This window comes from Spinacia oleracea, chromosome 4 (genome assembly GCF_020520425.1).
Source record: "Spinacia oleracea cultivar Varoflay chromosome 4, BTI_SOV_V1, whole genome shotgun sequence".
Lineage (NCBI taxonomy): Eukaryota > Viridiplantae > Streptophyta > Magnoliopsida > Caryophyllales > Amaranthaceae > Spinacia > Spinacia oleracea.
The window spans coordinates 186678675-186688677 of record NC_079490.1 but is presented as its reverse complement, the minus strand read 5'-3'; positions in this window follow the sequence as shown (position 1 = coordinate 186688677).

Genomic DNA, 10003 nt, shown 5'->3' with positions numbered 1-10003 from the left:
GGAGTAATAAAGTAAAATTGTGTTGGGATAATCTTTTAAGGACGGTGTCCATATAATTTATTGCATCTAGTGTACCAAATGAAGTATATGACATATGAGATACATTTGTGGAAAACAATTAAAGAATAGTGGGAGAGGAAAAACAAAACAACGTAAGCTTCCCTAAAGAAACGTAAATTCTAGCAACGTTATACGTAGTACTCTGTATGTGACAACCTTCAACCTCGTAACTAATTTGATTTCTTTATTGGACCTTGTAACTTGTAAGGGTTAGAAGATGATTCATGACGACTTCATGTGTGCATTTATACTGAGATATTGTTAGGCATTCTTATTCAATTTCAAGCACCACTTCAAATTCCCAACGATCATCAACTAACAATTTATCATGTCATCTACTGAGCATTCTTGTTCAGATCGTCAAACTTATCTACACTTCTATATGAATAGAGTACAGTTTTATGTGCTTTCATAGGGGGTTTGACAAGAGAGTGATGGGTAGCTTAGTTGGTTAGAGCTTCCATCCCGGTTCCAAATGATCCTGGGATCGATTCTCATCTCCGCCCTTTGTGGCTCATTCGCACCAAAAAATAGAGGGTTTGACAAAATCACCCACATCGAGATAGGTGTAAATAAGTCGAAGGGAAAATAAGTAGTTATAAGTTACCAACATAGAGTTGGCTCAAGTGGTAAGCAGCTTGATGCCGCTTAAGGGAGGTCTCGAGTTCGAGCCTCGCCGTATGCAGAAACTCTTGTTGGGAGACTCACCCACCATAAGCAAGGTGTGCGACACGGGTCGGATCCGGATGTAGTCGGAGCTAAGCTCCGGTGAACCGGGTGTGCTAATGCTATGCGTAAAAAAAGTAGTTATAAGTTATTTGGTGTAACTTAAAAATCGTTGGTTGGTGGATATTTTCTTCATTAAATGATACTAGTAGATCGAAGTCACCCTACACCTATTTCATTCGGTACTGCGCGCTGATGCACGATAAAATTTTGAATTTGATGAGCTTAGCCATGTATGTTAATTTCTCAGGTTGGTGGAAAAGAAAATAACATTTTGTTTTTTTATGCATATATAGCGGGCAAAAACAACAAAAACACTTAAGTTTAGTTTACAATAAGATGAGGTCCGAACCAATTGAGGTTGGCATGAGTGGTTAAGGGCCTCTTGCTCCTTAACCAAGGTCTCGGGTTCGAGCCTTGGGAATGGAAAAAATCTCAACTGGGAGGGATGCTGCCCATCGAGGTACCCATGCAAACTCCCACGGGAGATTACCTCGCCGAAGGCGGTGGGAACTCCTCGTAGTAGAACCAAAAAAAAAAAAGATGAGGTCCGAAGTCCTACAAAATCAAATCTTGGTAAATTCTAGGGGGATGGGGGATGACCACAGTTTCATTACAACTCAAGATGGACCTCCAACATGCTACAATCCTTTGCCAATATGTCTGCAACCTTGTTTGCACTCCTCGGGACGTAATTAATACTCTATGTAATAGACTAATACTCCCTCCATTTCTTTTTTGTTGTTACGTTTGGACTTTTACACGTTTATTAACATATAATAAAGATGCTTTCATTTTTTATTAAAAAAACAAACCCAAGTAAAATTTGAATCCACTAATCATTACAACAACCAATAAGATTGTTTTATTTATCAAAATGAACCAGTAATGAAAAATCACACATATTGCTAACTTAATATACTTGAAAAATTGTAAAGAAATTTAATGAGTTGAAAAAATTGGACCAATTAAAATTAAAAGCAGATACAAAAAATGACACTATAATAAACTTATAAAAGGAAATATTCTCTCACGTAACAAACATTGTGAAACACCTTAAAAGATATACGTAACAAACAAAAAGAATTTGCTCCCTGCATTTAAGAAAATAATGTTGTACGCATATTCGCATAATCTGATAGAAATCGATTTTATTGATTGGTCGGTTTTGACTTTTAAGTTATGAGCGATGAAAATCAACATTAGGGAGCCCATCTTGATCGGTGATCCAAATTAATTATGGGATGAATTCAAAACTCTGAATTATGGGATGATCCAAAAACCTGCAATGAAGAATTTTCACGTAGATTGAAAACCAAGATGGCAGTGACTTGACAAAATTCTTGCTGTGGAGCTAGAGAAAAAAAGTCCAAATGCACCTATTAATAAACTTTTTGCACAATATACACTTATTTGTAAACTTGTTTGCACCAAATACCCAAACTGCTATTGAACTGCATAATTTAAATCTAACGGCTAGTTTGCATTGATTGCCATTGCCATTGTCATTGCCATATATTTGAACATTTGATGGAAACGAGTGAAGTGGGAGTACAAATAAAAAGTCGGTAAAATTATTCTTTTTTCTCACCATACACAAAAAATAAAACAACATTATTCATTCTCTGTCACAAAAAAAACACCATCCCCATCAATTTCTCTATTTCTTGACAGAAAACTCAGTTTTATTTTTTTCTAACTCTAAAATCTTTGTCGTGAAAAATCAAGGGGGAAACCAGTAAGACGGTCTCATGGTAAGTTGAATATGCATTGCCATTGCCTAATCAATGCATTCGACAGTAAAGCTCCTGTTTATTATTTTCGACAGTATTAATTGCTTTGTTTATTATTAATATGAGTGAGTAGTCTAATTTCTAGGGTTTTGGGAATCCATGAATTAATATGAAGGGATGATTGAATGATTGTCGATTGTTAGTATTGTGGTTAATTCCTATTGATTGGTTTCATTTACTTTGCGATTAGATTTGCGCAGGTTTAATTGTATTAGTTTAGCAATATCAAGTTAAGATTCGAGAGATGCAATTTGATGTTTAGGCTTGTTTCAATAGGTAGAATTGGAATTAATACGTAGCGAGAGCCCGTTAATTCTAAGTCTATGATTAGTATCGATTCAAGAGAGCATGCTAGTCTAATTAACTGTTTTATTGATTATTATCGAATGTTTATCATCCTGGATTGTTGTTCATTGGTGAACCTATGCCCTAGGCCTTTTTATATCTGAATTATCCCTATTTTATTATTGTCGTAGTTTTAATATCAAAACCAACCAAAATCTTGTTCGCAATAGTCTAGACCCTAGATTTAGTAATAGAAATAACACTTGTTTCCCTGTGGATTCGATCCCTACTTCACTTACTATCTTGTTAGTGGACTTAAGTTATTTTTGATTAGGCGATGCGACTTTAGCCTGTCAGTGTCCCAGGTTCCGCCAAAAATGGACGATGACGCCGTCCTTTGGGTTTGTCTTGTAGTCTTGTACCTTGTACGAGCTTGTACGATTTTGTCACGTAGTCTTGCTTGGAGGTTAACGCTTGGGTTTGCGACTAAAAACACTCCTTTTCGTATTTCGTATTTTTTACTCGGTTTTACGGGTCGGGCCCGACATGCTCGGTTTAATGGGTCGGTGCTAGATTTTGGATTGCTTAGTGTCATTTCGACTGGAACGATCTTGTAAAACCAATGGAGAGGTCCATTGGGTGAGATTTTGTTAGGATTTTGAATTTGATTTTTGAAAATTGAATTTTGTATCGAGTTCCGAAATGGGAACGGGCTCGGGGATTGGACTTTGGATTTTGGAATATACCTTAGCAATTGGGACTTCCGCACGGAGTTGCACCAACAACCTAGCAAGGATAATGGTCTCGTCATCATCCCATTAGGGGAGACAAAAATTAGGTGTCTACACTTAGGTATCGGAGGGGCTTTCCACGGAACACCCCCGAGGCCAGTGACTTTACTTCTTGTGCAGGTATATTCGGACACAATTCAACCAACAAGCAAAATCTTCCACATCAACGAACAGGGCCTTTATCCGAAGCTCATTGTTTCAACACCGGAACATATTGATCTCACTACAAGAATTTGTATCTTTAACGACAACCTAATTACGACGGGTCAAAAATCCTGTCGTAAAAGGCTTTTGCGACGGGGCTAACAACCAAACAATGACGGGAATAACCGTCGCAAATGTCTTTTACGACGGGGTTACGACGGATTAACGACAAGATTTTCTATTAACGACGGCCCCCTTTTATGACGGGTTCGCGACAGGAAATCCCGTCGTTAATCAACGATTATTGGCCTTTCGCGACGGGATTTCCCGTCGTTAATAGTACAATTTCTTGTAGTATGAATTGAATGTATGTAGTGGTATTTAATTAGTTTAGTGACATTATCCTATATCAATATCGAATTGAATGTATGTAGTGGTAGATTCAATAAATATATTGGTTAGGATAAACATTTTTGGAGTAGTTTTTGCCAGAAAGGACAAGGACCCCCCAAAACAATTTGCAATAAACTAATTAATGATCAAAAAATATCAGAATCTACCGAGAAGTAACAGATCCATGAACTAAAAAAGGACCACGTACTGTTCTTAAAAGCTACGAACACTACATAAAGATTGACAAGTTTTGTTTTTTGTTTTTGTATTAGTACGACTAGTATGCAGTATTCCGGCGTATTTGTGTATTTGCGGCCACAAAGGGCAAGGACCACTTGAATTATTTGTAATATTTCGTTTTGTAATTTATTGATTTTATTACTTATATCCGTTTCATAAAGTTCTTTACAGTTATTATTTGCACGGACTCCAATGCAATATTCAATTACTAATATATCCAATTTTGTATGTGAAAAAATTATAAAGTTATTCTGAAAATACATACCGATACCAATCTAACAAGATCTTACATATATGTAACGTTTTGGTGTATATAATATTGGAAACAATGCAAAGAATGAACTTTAATTCTACCTTTTTGTGAAAATGTCCCACATTGGTAGAAATAAAAAGTGGATTTCAAGTGTATTATTTAATGAAAAGTGTTTTATCCCACATGGAAAGAAAATGGAGTTCTCCCTTTGTTTAAATATAGGGAAGTATTCTTTATATTTTGAAGTACTTCCCCAAGTGGTTTGGCTAGAAGGGATCATCCCCAAGCACATACCGCCGCCGCTGTCCGGTTCGGTTCGTGACACGTGCGCGGTGTGGTGGGCTCATTCCACCTTCTTAATTAAAGTCGTAACTGTCGAAAACGCTCCCTTGATTCTCGTCTCCGTTTTGATTGCAAAATTAAACCTCTGATTTTCAGTTACACACGTTTTGATTATGAAATTGATTTCTAATTTCGGTTACAAATGATGCCACCTTTATAAACAGGTTTTGGGAGCTCATTTGAACACACCGAAAATATTCTAATTCATCTTCTCCTCTCTGTTTTACAAACCATTATGAGTTCCTAAGTTCGTCTTATTTAAGTGCATATTAAGACGAATTGCTGTGTATAATCTTGGGGGGCAACGCCTATTCCGATTGCACCGTTATAGTCGGGGCGAATTTTGTTTCTAAGATAGTGTTGTCTAACACTCACAGCTTCACACATAAATCGAATATTCGGCCCACAGATACATAACCATTTTCGGATTTTTCAGTATTATTTTTTACATATAATAGTGAGAATTTATGGTCAAAGTTTTCATACTTTAGATGCATATTCCAAAGCGTAAAGAACTTTCAGAAATGAAAGTAGTACAATTTAGATTTTTTTTATTAAAGTTTAGGGCATGTATACAATATGTAAGAGCTCGGCGAGGCGGCATGTTGTGATGTGTGAGCAAACACATCACAACGCCAAACATGCACCATTTCTTTAAAAAAGAGTATCATTTCGTTAAACAGAGTGCCATTTCGATTAAAATATGTACCATTTCGATAAAACACATGTACCATTTCGTTGAAAAAAGTATCATTTCATTAAAAACAAAGTACCATTTCGATTCCTTTCAAAAAAAAAATACCATTTCGATTAAAACATGTACCATTTCATTGAATTTTTTTCAATCCGTGGACTATGGACCATGGTGCACATAGAGCATGGTGCACCATGTGTACCAAAAGAACACATGTGGATAAGCAAAACAACATGACACTACGACAAAAGAACATGCAATATAATGTTTTACTTTTTCGTTATAAAAGATCACAATATATTAAAAATATATGTCCATGTTCTTTTTACGTAACCAAATGTTCTTTTAATTATATACTAATGTTCTTAAGGTGCACCATACTCTATGTGAACCATGGTCCACCTTCTAAATTGCGACAAAATTTAGATTCAAAACGTTCCCTCATGACAACCTAATACACGAGCACTCAAGCAAGAAAAAACTATAATAATAACCCAAAACTATATGCAATTATGCATGGCAAGGAAATTTACCCAAAGTCATACGGAAATAATTACCAAAAAAGATTTAGTAGCTTTTCAATATTTATGACGCCGAATATCTTTTATCTTGCACCCACCTTCCGTAAGTGATAGATGTGCATTGTTGCTATTAAAGGTTGTGTTGTCCGATGATTGATGTTGCTACAACGTATATATAAAGCTTGTCGTAAGGGGAAGGGCGCCACCATAAGACCGGATTAGTCGGACCGCAAAAGATCATTTATTACAAGACGGATAATTAAGTGATGAATTTCCATATGGTACGTACGTAAATTAAGTAAAAGAGAAGGTAACGGAAAAGGTTATATGTACACCTAGTATACAAGAATCTCTTGTACAACACCATTAATATGTTGACACATCATCAAACCCACTAAAAAATGAGAATGAAATACAATAAATATATCATTTCAACCAATAGAAAAATATGGTGTATAAGATGCTTTGTACACTAGGTGTACATGTAGTAGTATCCGAAGGCAACCATGCATAAGGGTAAATGATAAATCCAAGGAAGAATTTCACTTCTTACAAGAAAATCAACTTTAAAAAAACGTGGATTTACTTAGAAGAATTAAATTTTCCTTGGATTTATCACTTCCCATGCATAAGGGTTGGACCACAAAAGACCAATTTGCATGACGACATTAAAAAGCGGGAAAATGCGCGAGGAAAAGGCGTTCAAAAGCACGCAAGTACGTGAACCGGTGAACTTCCATATTGTTCTACTTCTACACTTCTACTTAGTTCTACTACCTTACTAGTTACTCCATACTATGTTGAGTTGTCCGTCCGAAATAATTATCTGCATAAAAAATAAAAATAAAATTCGATAGAGTTTGTTAACCAGCCTAAACAATATTATGCATTTATACTTTTGATAACAGTAATATTTACGTGAATTTTTTTTAAAATATATATAAAGCTTGTCATAAAGGAAAGGCCACCGCCATAAGACGGCCGGGTCAGTCGGACCGCAAAAGATCATTTATTGCAAGACGGATTGTTAAGTGATGAATTTCCATGTAGTACGTATAAAGTAAGGGAAGGCAACCATGCATAAGGGTTGGACCACAAAAGACCAATTTGCATGGCGATGTGAATGCATTTAAAAGCGCGCAAGTACGTGAACGTCGTATTGTTGCGACGTTAAGGCATTTAAAAGCGCGCAAGTATGTGAACGTCTTACTTAGTTACTTCGTGCTATGTTGAATTGTCGAGTCGAAAGAGTTATCTGCATAAAAAATAAAAATATAACTCGATGGAGTTTGTTCACCAACCTAAAGAAGATCATGCATATATACGTACTTTTGATAACAATAATATTTACGTGAAATAAGAACTGAAAAATTTTGGACCAAAATCACATGAGGTGGAATTAACTTCACAAAAGTCAGCGCATATTCTGCGTGACTAATCACATCATTAACATGATTATGTGATGCGCACGTGAAACTCCCTCGTCCGAAAAACGTGTCCAATCCAATAAAAAAAACAATAGCGTTAAATTATATTTCTTCTTCGGATTTTCTATGCATGTCATGGTTTTCAGCCTCTTGGTTTTCATATTAGTCGAATATCCTACTACATGGGTTCCATTAAGAAGATAGTGATAGGAGTACACATGGTATGCAAGAGCATCTTACACACGACCAATTAAATAATGGCACATAATTTTTAAAAGATTCCCTCCCATGAAAATTTTCACTTTAAAATGCCTTAGAAGTGTAGAACGGGTGTCCATGTGCTGATACTAGAAGTGTAGAACGGGTGTCCATGTGCTGATATGCTCACTCTTTTCTAAATGGCAATCTGCTTAACTACCACAATTGTTTTAAGGCGTTGACTGACTTGTTCACATTGTCGGGTGTCTAAATGAACCTTTTAATGGTAGCATTAAGTGTTAGTTACTCCTTGCGTCCCGAAATATTCGAAACGGTTTGATCTGCATAAAGTTTAATGTATTGTAATTGTCTTATTATTTAATTAGTGGGTAGTAGAGTATTTTTTTAATATAGGTAGTGGAATGTGTGTCAAACTTTTAAAAGAATAGGGGGGAAAAGGTGGGGATAGTGAAATTTTTTAATGTTTTTTTTAGGGAGTAAAAATGTAAATGTGTCATTGGATAAGTGAGAAATTGATATAATATTAATAAAAGTTTACATTTTTAGAAACGTTGCAAGTAATTCGGGACGGTCTTATAAGTAAAGTGTTTCGGGTATTTCGGGACGAAGGGAGTACTCCGTATGATCTTTGGGAAAAAAAGGCAAATCTTAATTTATTTACATACGACCCTTTACATATTTACAAACTTTTAGGAAAGACGGTCTAACTGTTAGACCACTTTTATTCACTAGAACCAATTAGTTATGTACTTTAACTAATTAGCTAACCACTGAAACTAATTAGTTAAGTCTGAAACTCAAATAGTTAAGCAACGAAACCAATTAGTTATGCAACCGAGCCAATCAGTTAAGCACTGAACCAATTAGTTAAACAATGAAACTCATTAGTTAACCAATGAGATCAATTAGTTAAGATTTTATGAGTTTTAGTTAATAATAAATTTGTTAAAAAATGCGTAGTAATAACTATTCGACTCATATATTTAACTATTTGTATTTATACCTTGACTATTTTGTTATTCAATCAGTTATGATTTTATTACTTTTAGTTATGTTTTTACACTAGTTTAGTTAGTATAAAAAAGTGGTCTAACCATTAGGCGGTCTTACATAAAAGCTTTTATACATATTTCATCTAAGTTGTTTTTCAACAATATTTTGTACTCCCTCCGTCCCAGATTAGTTGTTACACTTTCCTTTTTCGTCTGTCCCAGATTAGTTGTTATACTTCTAAATTAGGAATGACCCCACAATTATTATATTGTCTCTCTCTTCCCACTAAATAATTTTTTGTCCCCACACCCTCTCTCATTCAATTAAAAAAAATACTCCACTAACTCCTATCACTTCTACTTTTTTTAATAAAATAACAATTGATAACCAAACAATCACTTATCACCTAAAACTTTGTGCAAAGGTAAGTGTAACAACTAATCTGGGACGGAGTGAGTATCCAATTAGGAAAGATAAATAGTTAATCACGAGTACGATATATGAGATGTACTTTATTAGGTTTAGGGACTACTCTCCTTATCGCTAAAACCATGAATTTTCTACCAATAGCATTTCAAGTACATTTAATTCTTGAATGATTTGATTTCTTTAATTAAATCACTTAGATAAGAGCTAGATGATCCTCCTTTAGAAACGGCCTTCAATGCCATCCCTTTGAGCTCCTTAATTAACCTTATTTCTAATACCTTGTGCTTCTTCACCAATCATCACTCTTACCATTGCCTTTAAGATCCCTTCACTTCCAATGACGATATTGTGATTCCCTACTCTTGGAACAAATTGTTTAGCCCCGACTTGAACACCAATCTTTAAAACATCTATAACCAACTTCTCGTTATAAAATTGCTCGGAATGTAGGGGCCATGTCACCATAGACACAGCCGTAATCACCCCTTCTAGTATCGAGTTCCACCCACAATGAGTCACAAATCCTAGTCGATTGTGGGGCCCATCCTCTTATAATCAAACCTCGGCCCTTAATCCTTGCCTCGAACCCATCTGGAACCCACGTTGGCAGGAGTTGGCAGGAGTTGTAACAATGGTGGATTTGATCCCTTGAGTTGTTGCGAATAATCTTACCATGTTTGAAGATGGAATCAT